This window comes from Mustela lutreola, chromosome X, assembly GCF_030435805.1.
Source record: "Mustela lutreola isolate mMusLut2 chromosome X, mMusLut2.pri, whole genome shotgun sequence".
Taxonomy (NCBI): domain Eukaryota; kingdom Metazoa; phylum Chordata; class Mammalia; order Carnivora; family Mustelidae; genus Mustela; species Mustela lutreola.
This window is the reverse complement of record NC_081308.1, coordinates 55,688,580-55,698,480: the sequence shown is the minus strand read 5'-3', so window position 1 is coordinate 55,698,480 and position 9,901 is coordinate 55,688,580. Positions and strand designations below refer to the sequence as shown.

At 35.9% G+C, this 9,901-nt stretch overlaps 1 non-coding gene across 1 annotated transcript; it reads right to left on the bottom strand.

The window, feature by feature from the left end:
- Window positions 1–7,217: 7,217 nt before the first annotated feature.
- LOC131822319 (U6 spliceosomal RNA) lies at window positions 7,218–7,324 on the bottom strand. Its single transcript, XR_009350197.1, has one exon. It is a non-coding gene; the product is annotated as a U6 spliceosomal RNA (small nuclear RNA).
- Between the last annotated feature and the right edge of the window lie 2,577 nt (window positions 7,325–9,901).

Below are 9,901 nucleotides of genomic sequence, written 5' to 3'. Positions count from 1 at the left end.
TCAATACAATGAAAACCACATATTCCGTGGAAGGATTCAAATTGGCCGAGAAGTAGCAGGCTGAGACGACATCAGGTAGCAGGAGATCAGTAGATAGCTTATCTAACCATTGCAAACACCTACAAGTCCAATGGGAGATCAAAGAGAAGGAGAGCAACAATTCTAGAAAGAGAAAATTGATCACTTTCTGAAAGGTAGAACCGGCGGAAAAGTGAACCCAAAGAAAGGGAAGGTAGACTGCGGGGGGAGGGACCAGCTCCCGGCAAGCTGTGGAGCAATGGAGCACAAAATCAGGACTTTTTAAATTTGATCCACTGAAGGATATCACCCCAGAGGCTAAATCAGAGTGAAGCCCAAGTGGGGTCAGCATAGCCCCAGGTCCCTCAGGGTCACAGAAGGACCAGGGGTATCTGAATGTCACAGAATTCACAGGTATTAGAGTGGGGAAGCCGGCTACAGAGACAAAGCTGAGGAGTGAGCTCTCAACCCAGGGTTACTTTGAACCAGGAATAGGCAGGGTGAGCTTGGAACATGGCCAAGGGCCAGGGAGACAGGAGTAATTGAGCCCTTTTCTGCAAGCACGGCCAGAGGCCAGGGAGATGAGAATGACCAAGGACATTTCTCCAAGTGCGAATGACAGAGTGCTTTTCTCCAAGCATGGCCAGAGGCCGGGAAGATGGGTGTGATTAAGCACTTTTCTTTGAGGGTGCATTGAGGAGTGGGGCCCTGAGTTGTCCACTCCTCTGGGCCGGATTGTGAGACCGCCATTATCATTCCATCATCCAGAACTCTACGGAAAGCCTTCAGGGAACAAAAGTTCACGGATTACTTAGCCCTACCCTAGGTAAGGGCAGGATAAACCCATTCGGGCAAAGACACTTGAGAATCAATACAAAAGGCTCCTTCCCCAGAAGACCAACAAGAAACCCAGCCAAGATCAACTTCACTTACTAAGGAGAACAGTGGAATTCCAGAGGAGGAGAAAGCAAAACAAGGAATTCATGGCTTTCTCCCAATGATTCTTTAGTCTTGCAGTTATATATTTTTTCTTTTTTCTTCTGCTACTTTTTTTTAACTTTTACCCATTTGTCTTTCAATGATTTTTTAACGAGTTTATTTTTTAAATAGCTTACAAAAAAATAAACTATTTTGAACCTTCATTACTATAGTCATATTTTATCCTCCATTGTATCTAACTATATATTTTTTTACACATAGGGTTTTTTCTTCTAAATAATTTGGGGTATAACTTCTCCTAATAGATCAAAATATACCCTAAATCTAGCTCCAAGATTGTTCTAGTGTCCAGCCTGAGCAAATTCTCTCCAGTTTATTTTTCTTTATAGTCCCAACCAACTTGCTCTATCAACTTATTTTTTAGAAGTTAATTTTTTTAACTCATTTTTATAGGTTCATTCCATCCCATCATTGTGCCTACCCTTATATGTTTTTCATCCTTTAAAATCCTGGGAGGTAGTTTCTTCTAAGAGACCAAAATACTCCCAAAATTAAGTGAATGACCCTGTTCTAGTCACAAGTCTAGTATATATATAATTTTTTTTCTTTGGTAATATTTTTTCCTTGTTTTCTTTTTTTTTAACCTTTTTTTCCCTAGAACTTCTTTTTTATCCCCTTTCGTTCTCCCACAACTTGGGGTCTCTTCCAATTTGGTTAAAGAACATTTTCCTGGGGTCTTTGCCACCCTTTTAGCATTTTATTTGCTCCTTTATATATTCTTATCTGCTCAAAATGACAAGGTGGTAAAACTCATCACAAGAAAAAGAACAAGAGGCAGTACCAAAGGCTAGGGACCTAATCAAAACAGACATTGGTAATATGACAGAACTAGAGTTCAGAATGACAACTCTCAGGGTTTTAGCTGGGCTCGAAAACGGCATGGAAGATATTAGAGAAACCCTCTCCAGAGAGATAAAAGCCCTTTCTAGAGAAATAAAAGAACTAAAATCTAACCAAGTTGAAATCAAAAGAGCTATTAATGAGGTGCAATAAAAAATGGAAGTTCTTACTGCTAGGATAAATGAGGCAAAAGAATTAGTGATACAGAAGACCAAATGATGGAGAATAAAAAGCTGAGCAAAAGAGAGACAAACAAATACTGGACCATGAGGAGAGAATTTGAGAGATAAGTGAGACCATAAGACGACAAAACATTAGAATAATTGGGATGCCAGAAGAAGAAGAAAGAGAGAGGGGAGCAGAAGGTATATTGGAGAGAATTTTTGTAGAGAATTTCCCTAATATGGCAAAGGGAACAAACATCAAAATCCAGGAGATGCAAAGAATGACCCTCAAAATCAATAAAAATAGGTCCACACCCCGTAACCTGATAGTAAAATTTACAACTGTTAACGACAAAGAGAAAACCCTGAAAGCAGCCTGGGAGAAGAACTGTACAACAGTAAAAACATTTGATTGGCAGCAGACATATCCACAGAGACCTGGCAGGCCAGAAAGACCTGGCATGATAACTTCAGAGTGTTAAGTGAGTAAAACATGCAGCCAAGAATACTATATACAGCTAGGCTATCATTGAAAATAGAAGGAGAGATTAAAAAGCTACCAGGACAAACAAAAGCTGAAAGAATTTGCAAACACCAAACCAACTCTAAAGGAAATATTGAAAGGAGTCCTCTAAGCAAAGAGAGAGCCTAAAAGTAGTAGATCAGAAAGGAACAGAAACAATATACAGTAACAGTCATATTATAGGCAATACAATGCCACTAAATTCATATCTCTCAATAGTTACCCTGAATGTAAATGGCCTAAAGGCACCAATCAAAAGACACAGGGTATCAGAATGGATAAAAAGCAAAACCCGTCAATATGCTGCCCAAGAAACTCATCATAGACCCGAAGACACCCCCAGATTTAAAGAGAGGGGGTGGAAAACAATGTACCATGCTAATGGCCATCAGAAGAAAGCTGGGGTATCAATCCTTATATCAGATCAATTAGATTTTAAGCCAAAGACTATAATAAGAGATGAGGAAGGACACATTATCATACTCAAAGGGTCTGTCCAACAAGAAGACCTAACAATTTTAAATATCTATGTCCTTAACATGGGAGCAGCCAACTAAATAAACCAATTAATAACAAAATCAAAGAAACACATCGACAATAATAAAATAATAGTAGGGGAATTTAACACTCCCCTCATTGAAATGGACAGATCATCCAAGCAACAGATCAACAAGGAAAAAGGCCTTAAATGACACACTGGACAAGATGGACATCACAGGTATATTCAACACATTCCATCCCAAAATAACAGATACACATTCTTCTCTAGTGCACATGGAACATTCTCCAGAATAGACCACATCCTGGGTCATGAATCAGATCTCAACCATTATCAAAAGATTGGGATCATCCCCTGCATATTCTCAGACCACAATGCTCTGAAACTAGAACTCAATCACAAGAGGAAATTTGGAAAGAACACAAATACATGGAGACTAAACCGCATCCTTCTAAAAAATGAATTGGTCAACCAGGAAATTAAAGAAGAATTGAAAAAATTCATGGAAACAAATGATAATGAAAACAAAAGTGTTCAAAATCTGTGGGATACAGCAAAGGCAGTCCTGAGAGGAAAATATAAAGCTGTACAAGCCTTTCTCAAGAAATAAGAAAGATCTCAAATACACAACATAACCCTACTCCTAAAGGAGTTGCATAAAGAACAACAAAGAAAGCCTAAACCCAGCAGGAGAAGAGGAATAATAAAGATCATGGCAGAAATCAATGAAATAGAAACAAAAAAAAAAACCACCAACAACAACAACAAAAAAAAAAACAATAGGACAAATCAACAAAACTAGGAGGTGGTTCTTTGAAAGAATTAATAATATTGATAAACCCCTTTCCAGACTTATCAAAAAGAAAAGAGAAAGGACTCAAATAAATAAAATCATGATTGAAAGAAGATAGATCACAACCAACATCAAAGAAATACAAACAATTATAAGAACATACTATGAGCAACTCTACGCCAACAAATTCAACAATCTGGAAGAAATGGATACATTCCTAGAGACATATAAACTACCACAACTGAACCAGGAAGAAATAGAAAACCTGAACAGACACATAACCAGTACGGAGATTGAAACAGTCATCAAAAATCTCCAAACAAACAAAAGCCCCGGGCCAGATGGCTTCCCAGGGGAATTCTACCAAACATTTAAAGAAGAATTAATTCCTATTCTCCTGAAACTGTTCCCAAAAAATAGAAATGGAAGGAAAATTTCCAAACTCTTTTTTTCTGAGGCCAGCATCACCTTGAACCCAAAACCAGACAAGGATCCCATCAAAAAAGAGAACTACAGACCAATATCCTTGATGAACACAGATGCAAAAATTCTCACCAAAATACTAGCCAATCGGATTCAATAGTACATTAAATGGATTATTCACCACGACCAAGTGGGAATTATTCCAGGGCTACAAGGTTGGTTCAACTTCTGCAAATCAATCAATGTGATACAACACATTAATAAAAGAAAGAACAAGAGCCATCTGATACTCTCCATAGATGCTGAAAAAGCATTTGACAAAGTGCAGTATCCCTTCCTGATTAAAACTCTTCAAAGTGTAGGGATAGAAGGCACATATTATCAATATTATCAAAGCCATCTATGAAAAACCCACTGTAAATACCATTCTCAATGGAGAAAAACTGAATACTTTTCCGCTGAGGTCAGGAACACAGCAGGGATGTCCGTTATCATGACACTGCTATTCAAAATCGTACTAGAAGTCCTAGCCTCAGCAATCAGACAACAAAAAGAAATTAAAGGCATGGAAATTTTGCCAAATTGGCAAAAGAGAATTCAAACTATCACTGTTTGCAGATGATATGATACTGTATGTGGAAAACTTAAATGACTCCACTCAAAATCTGCTCTAACTTGTATAGGAATTCTGTAAAGTGTCAGGATATAAAATCAATGCACAGAAATTGGTTGCATTTTTTTTATACCAATAAGACAGAAGAAATAGAAATTAAGGAGTGAATCCCATTTACAGTTGCACCCAAAACCCTAAGATACCTAGGTATAAACCTAACCAAAGAGACAAAGAATCTATACTCAGAAAACTCTAAAGCACTCATGAAAAAAATCGAAGAAGACACAAAGAAATGGAAAAATGTTCCATGCTCCTGTATTGGAAGAACAAATATTGTGAAAATGTCTATGCTACCTAAAGCAATCTACACATTTAATGCAATCCCTATCAAAATCCCATCCTTTTTTTTTTTTTTTAAAGAAATGGGGCAAATAATCCTAAAATTTATATGGAACCAGAAAATATCTCGAGTAGCCAGAGGAATATTGAAAAAGAAAGCCAAGGTTGTTGGCATCACAATTCCAGACTTCAAGCTCTATTACAAAGTTGTCATCATCAAGATAGTAGGGAACTGTCACAAAAACAGACATAGATCAATGTAACAGAATAGAGAGCCCAGAAATACACCCTCAACTCTATGGTCAACTAATCTTCAACAAAACAGGAAGGAATGTCCAATGGAGAAAAGACAGCCTCTTCAACAAAAGGTGTTGGGAAAATGGAACAGCCACATGCAGAAAAATGAAATTGGACCATTTCCTTACACCATACATGAAAATAGACTGGAAATGGATGAAGAAGCATAATGTGAGAAAGGAATCCATCAAAATCCTTGAGGAGAGAACAGGTAGCAACCTCTTTGACCTCAGCAGCAGCAACTTCTTCCTAGGAACATCGCCAAAGGCAAGGGTAGCAAGGGCAAAAATGAACTATTGGGATTTCATCAGATCAAAAAGCTTTTGCACAGCAAAGGAAACAGTTAACAAAGCCAAAAGATAACTGTCAGAATGGGAGAAGATATTTACAAATGACATACCAGATAAAGGGCCAGTATCCCAAATCTATAAAGAGCTTATCAAACTCAGCACCCTCAGAACAAATAATCCAATGAAGAAATGGACAGAAGACATGAACAGACATTTCTGCAAAGAATAAATCCAAATGGCCAACAGACACATGAAAATATGCTCCACATCACTCGGCATCAGGGAAATACTAATCAAAACCACAATAAGATACCACCTCACACCTTTCAGAATGGCTAAAATGAACAAGTCAGTCAATGGCAGATGCTGGCGAGGATGTGGAGAAAGGGGAACCCTCCTACACTGTACGTGGGAATGCAAGCTGGTGCAACCACTCTGGAAAACAGCGTGGAGGTTCCTCAAAAAGCTGAAAATAGAACTACCCTATGACCCAGTGATTGTATTACTGGGTATATACCCTAAATATACAAACGTGGCATTCTGAAGGGGGACATGCACCCAAATGTTTATAGCAGCAATGTCCACAATAGTTAAACTATGGAAAGAACCTAAGCGTCCTTCCACAGATGAATCAATAAATAAGATGTGGTATATATGTACAATGGAATACTATGCAGCCATCAAAAGAAATGAAATCTTGCTATTTGTGATGACGTGGATGGAACTAGAGGGTATTATGCTTGGCGAAATAAACCAATCTGAGAAAGACAACTATCATATGATCTCCCTGATACGATGAAGTGGAGATGCAACATAGGCAGTTTGGGGGGTACGAAAAGAAAAATAAAAGAAGATGGGATTGGGAGGGACACAAACCATAAAACACTGAATCTCACAAAACAGACTGAGGGCTGCTGGGGGGAGGTGTGTTGGGAGAGGAGGGTGGGGGTATGGACATTGGGGAGGGTATGTGCTATGGTGAGTGCTGTGAAATGTGTAAACCTGGTGATTCACAGACCTGTACTCCTAGGGATAAAAACACATTATATGTTTATAAAAAATTTTAAAAAATCAATTAAAAAACACATTTTGCAAGCCCAGAGCTAATCTCATATTCAATCAAAAAAGTTTGAAAGTTTTCACCTTAAAGATCAGAAACAAGACAAGTGTGTCCACTTTCACTACTCTCATTTGACATAGTACTGGATGTCCTAGCCAGAGAAACAAGGAGCACAAAGAAATAAAAGACTCCAAAAAAAAAAAGGAGAAATAAAATTTTCCTTTTTTGGATAACATGAACTTACATGTAAAAAAATCCTAAAAACGTCACAAAAATATTTGAATAAACAAATTTAGTAAAGCTGCCAAATACAAGATCAATATATAAAAGACAAGAATTTTGTTTTGTTTTGTTTTGTTTTTAATGTGGAATGCTTCCCAGTTTTTCATGTCATCCTTGTTCAGTGATCACGCTAATCTTCTCTGCATCATTCCAATTTTAGTATATGTGCTGCCAAAGTAAGCACAAGACAGGAGCATTTTTACACTCTAATGATGAAAAACAATCTAATTCACAATAGCATCAAAAATAATAAAATACTTAGGAAAAGTTTTAACTAAGAAGATGAAAGATCTGTACCCCATAAACTATGACATTGATAAAGAAATTGAAGGAGATACAAATGGAAAGATAGCCCATATTTATGAACGGTAAGAATTAACATTGTTAAAAAGTCCATACTACCGGAAACCATCTGTAAATTCTATTCCTATCAAAAATCCAAAGTTAGGGGCGCCTGGGTGGCTCAGTGGGTTAAGCCGCTGCCTTCGGCTCAGGTCATGATCCCAGGGTCCTGGGATCGTGCCCTGCATCAGGCTCTCTGCTCAGCAGGGAGCCTGCTTCCTCCTCTCTCTCTGCCTGCCTCTCTGCCTGCTTGTCATCTCTCTCTGTCAAATAAATAAATAAAAAATCTTTTTAAAAAAATCCAATATTATTTTTTGACAGAAGTAAGTAAAGAATCCTAAAATTTATATGAGACCATAAAAGACAACAAATAATCAAAGCAGTTCTGAGAAAGAATGAAGAAGAGAAATTACACTTCTTGATTTGAAATTATACTACAAAGCCCTCAAGCTCAAAACAATAAAGTATACTGGCATAAAAACAGACCAATAAACAAGTAGAACAGAATTGAGAGTCCAGAAATAAATCCTTTCATGCAGTCACCTAATATTTGACAGGGGCCAACATATGTAATGGGTAAGTATAGTCTGTTCAATAGATGATATTTAAAACTGAATAGTCACATAAAACAGTATGAAACTGGAGCCTTATATCACTCATAAATCTTAACTTGAAATAGATTAAAGACTTAAATGTGATGCATGAAACTAAATTTCCTAAAGGAAAATATAGGAAAAATTCTCCTTGACATTGGTCTTGCCAATAGTTTTTTGGATACCAGACCAAAAACACAAGTAAAAAACCAAAAATAAATAAATGGTATTACATCAAACTAAAGTTTCTGAATTGCCGAAAAAGAGAGACAGAGAGAGAGAGAATAAAAACACAATCCACAGAATGGAAGAAAATACTTACAAATCTTATATCTGAAAAGAGGTTAATAACCAACAGATACAAATAGAAAAAAATATATAATTTAAAAAATAGCAAAAGGATCTCAATAGACTTTTTTTTTCAAAAAGTTATATAAATGACCAACAGGAGCATTAAAAAGTGCTCAATGTAAAAACTCAGGGCAAAGTCATTATGTTGTTGTTGTTGTTGTTTACTTCTGGAAAACACAGCAAGATATTACTACCTATTAGAATATATACTACCAAAAAATTAAAACTAAAAATTTTGTTAAATATTGGGGAAAATGGGGAACTTATGCACTGTGATAGGGATATAAATTTGTATGGAAAACAGTATGGAGATGATTCATATTATTAAAAGTAAAATTACCATATGATTCAGTAATCCCACTTCTAGGTATATATCTAAAGGAAACGGAGTCACTATTCGAAGACATATCTGCACTCTTATGTTCATTATAAAATTATTAACTCTAAGCAAGAGATGGAAATAGCTTCAGTATCCATTAATGGATGAATGAATAAAATAAGTATGGTAAATATATACTATGGAATACTACTACTTAACCATGAAAAATTAAGAAATACTGCCATTTACAACAGCATGGATGGATCTTGAAGGTATTATACTAAGTGAAATATTTCAAAGATTTTATATATTTTTTAAATTTATGTATTATGATATCCCTTACATACAGAATCTGAAGAAAAGGCAAACTAATAGAAACTTAGAGTTGAGTTGACAAGGGGTGAACCTGGGGTGGAGTAAGGTGGTCAAAGGGTACAAACTTGCAACTATAATATGAAAAAGTTCTGGGGATCTAATGTACAGCATGATGATCATAGTTAATAATATATACATACTTTTTTATTGTGCTTCCCTTTATTAAACTTTGCATATATCACATTCTTACAAGTTGAAATTTTATAGGATTCTTGTATAAAAAAGGTCTGCTGCCTCCATTTTTCTAACAACATTTGTTCATTTTGTGTCTCTCTGTCACATGTTGGTAATTCTTGCAATATTTCAAGTTTTTTCATTATTATTGTATTTATTATGGTGATCTGTGATCAGTAATTACGACCCACTAAAAACTCAGAACTAGTTTACTTAAGGTATATACATTGTTTTTCTTTAAAGACATAATGCTTTTGAACAGTACAGTATAGTGTTTATTTTTTTATATGCACTGGGAAACCAAAAAAACAATAATAATTTGACTTAGTTTATTGAGATAATCTCTTTATTGAGGTGGTCTGGAACAAAACCCACAAGAACTCTGAAGTTTATCTCTACTGTACTATATACATAAAAGTTGCTAAGAGAGTAGATCTTAAAATTCCTTACGATACATGCATAAAAACAGTGGCAACTATATGAGATAGTAGATGTATTAACATTTTTATGTAGATTATATTGCAATACAGATGTATACCAATTTATCAAATTGTACAAAATTTACACAATGTTAAAAGTTTGCAATGTTATAAGAAATCATTTCTTA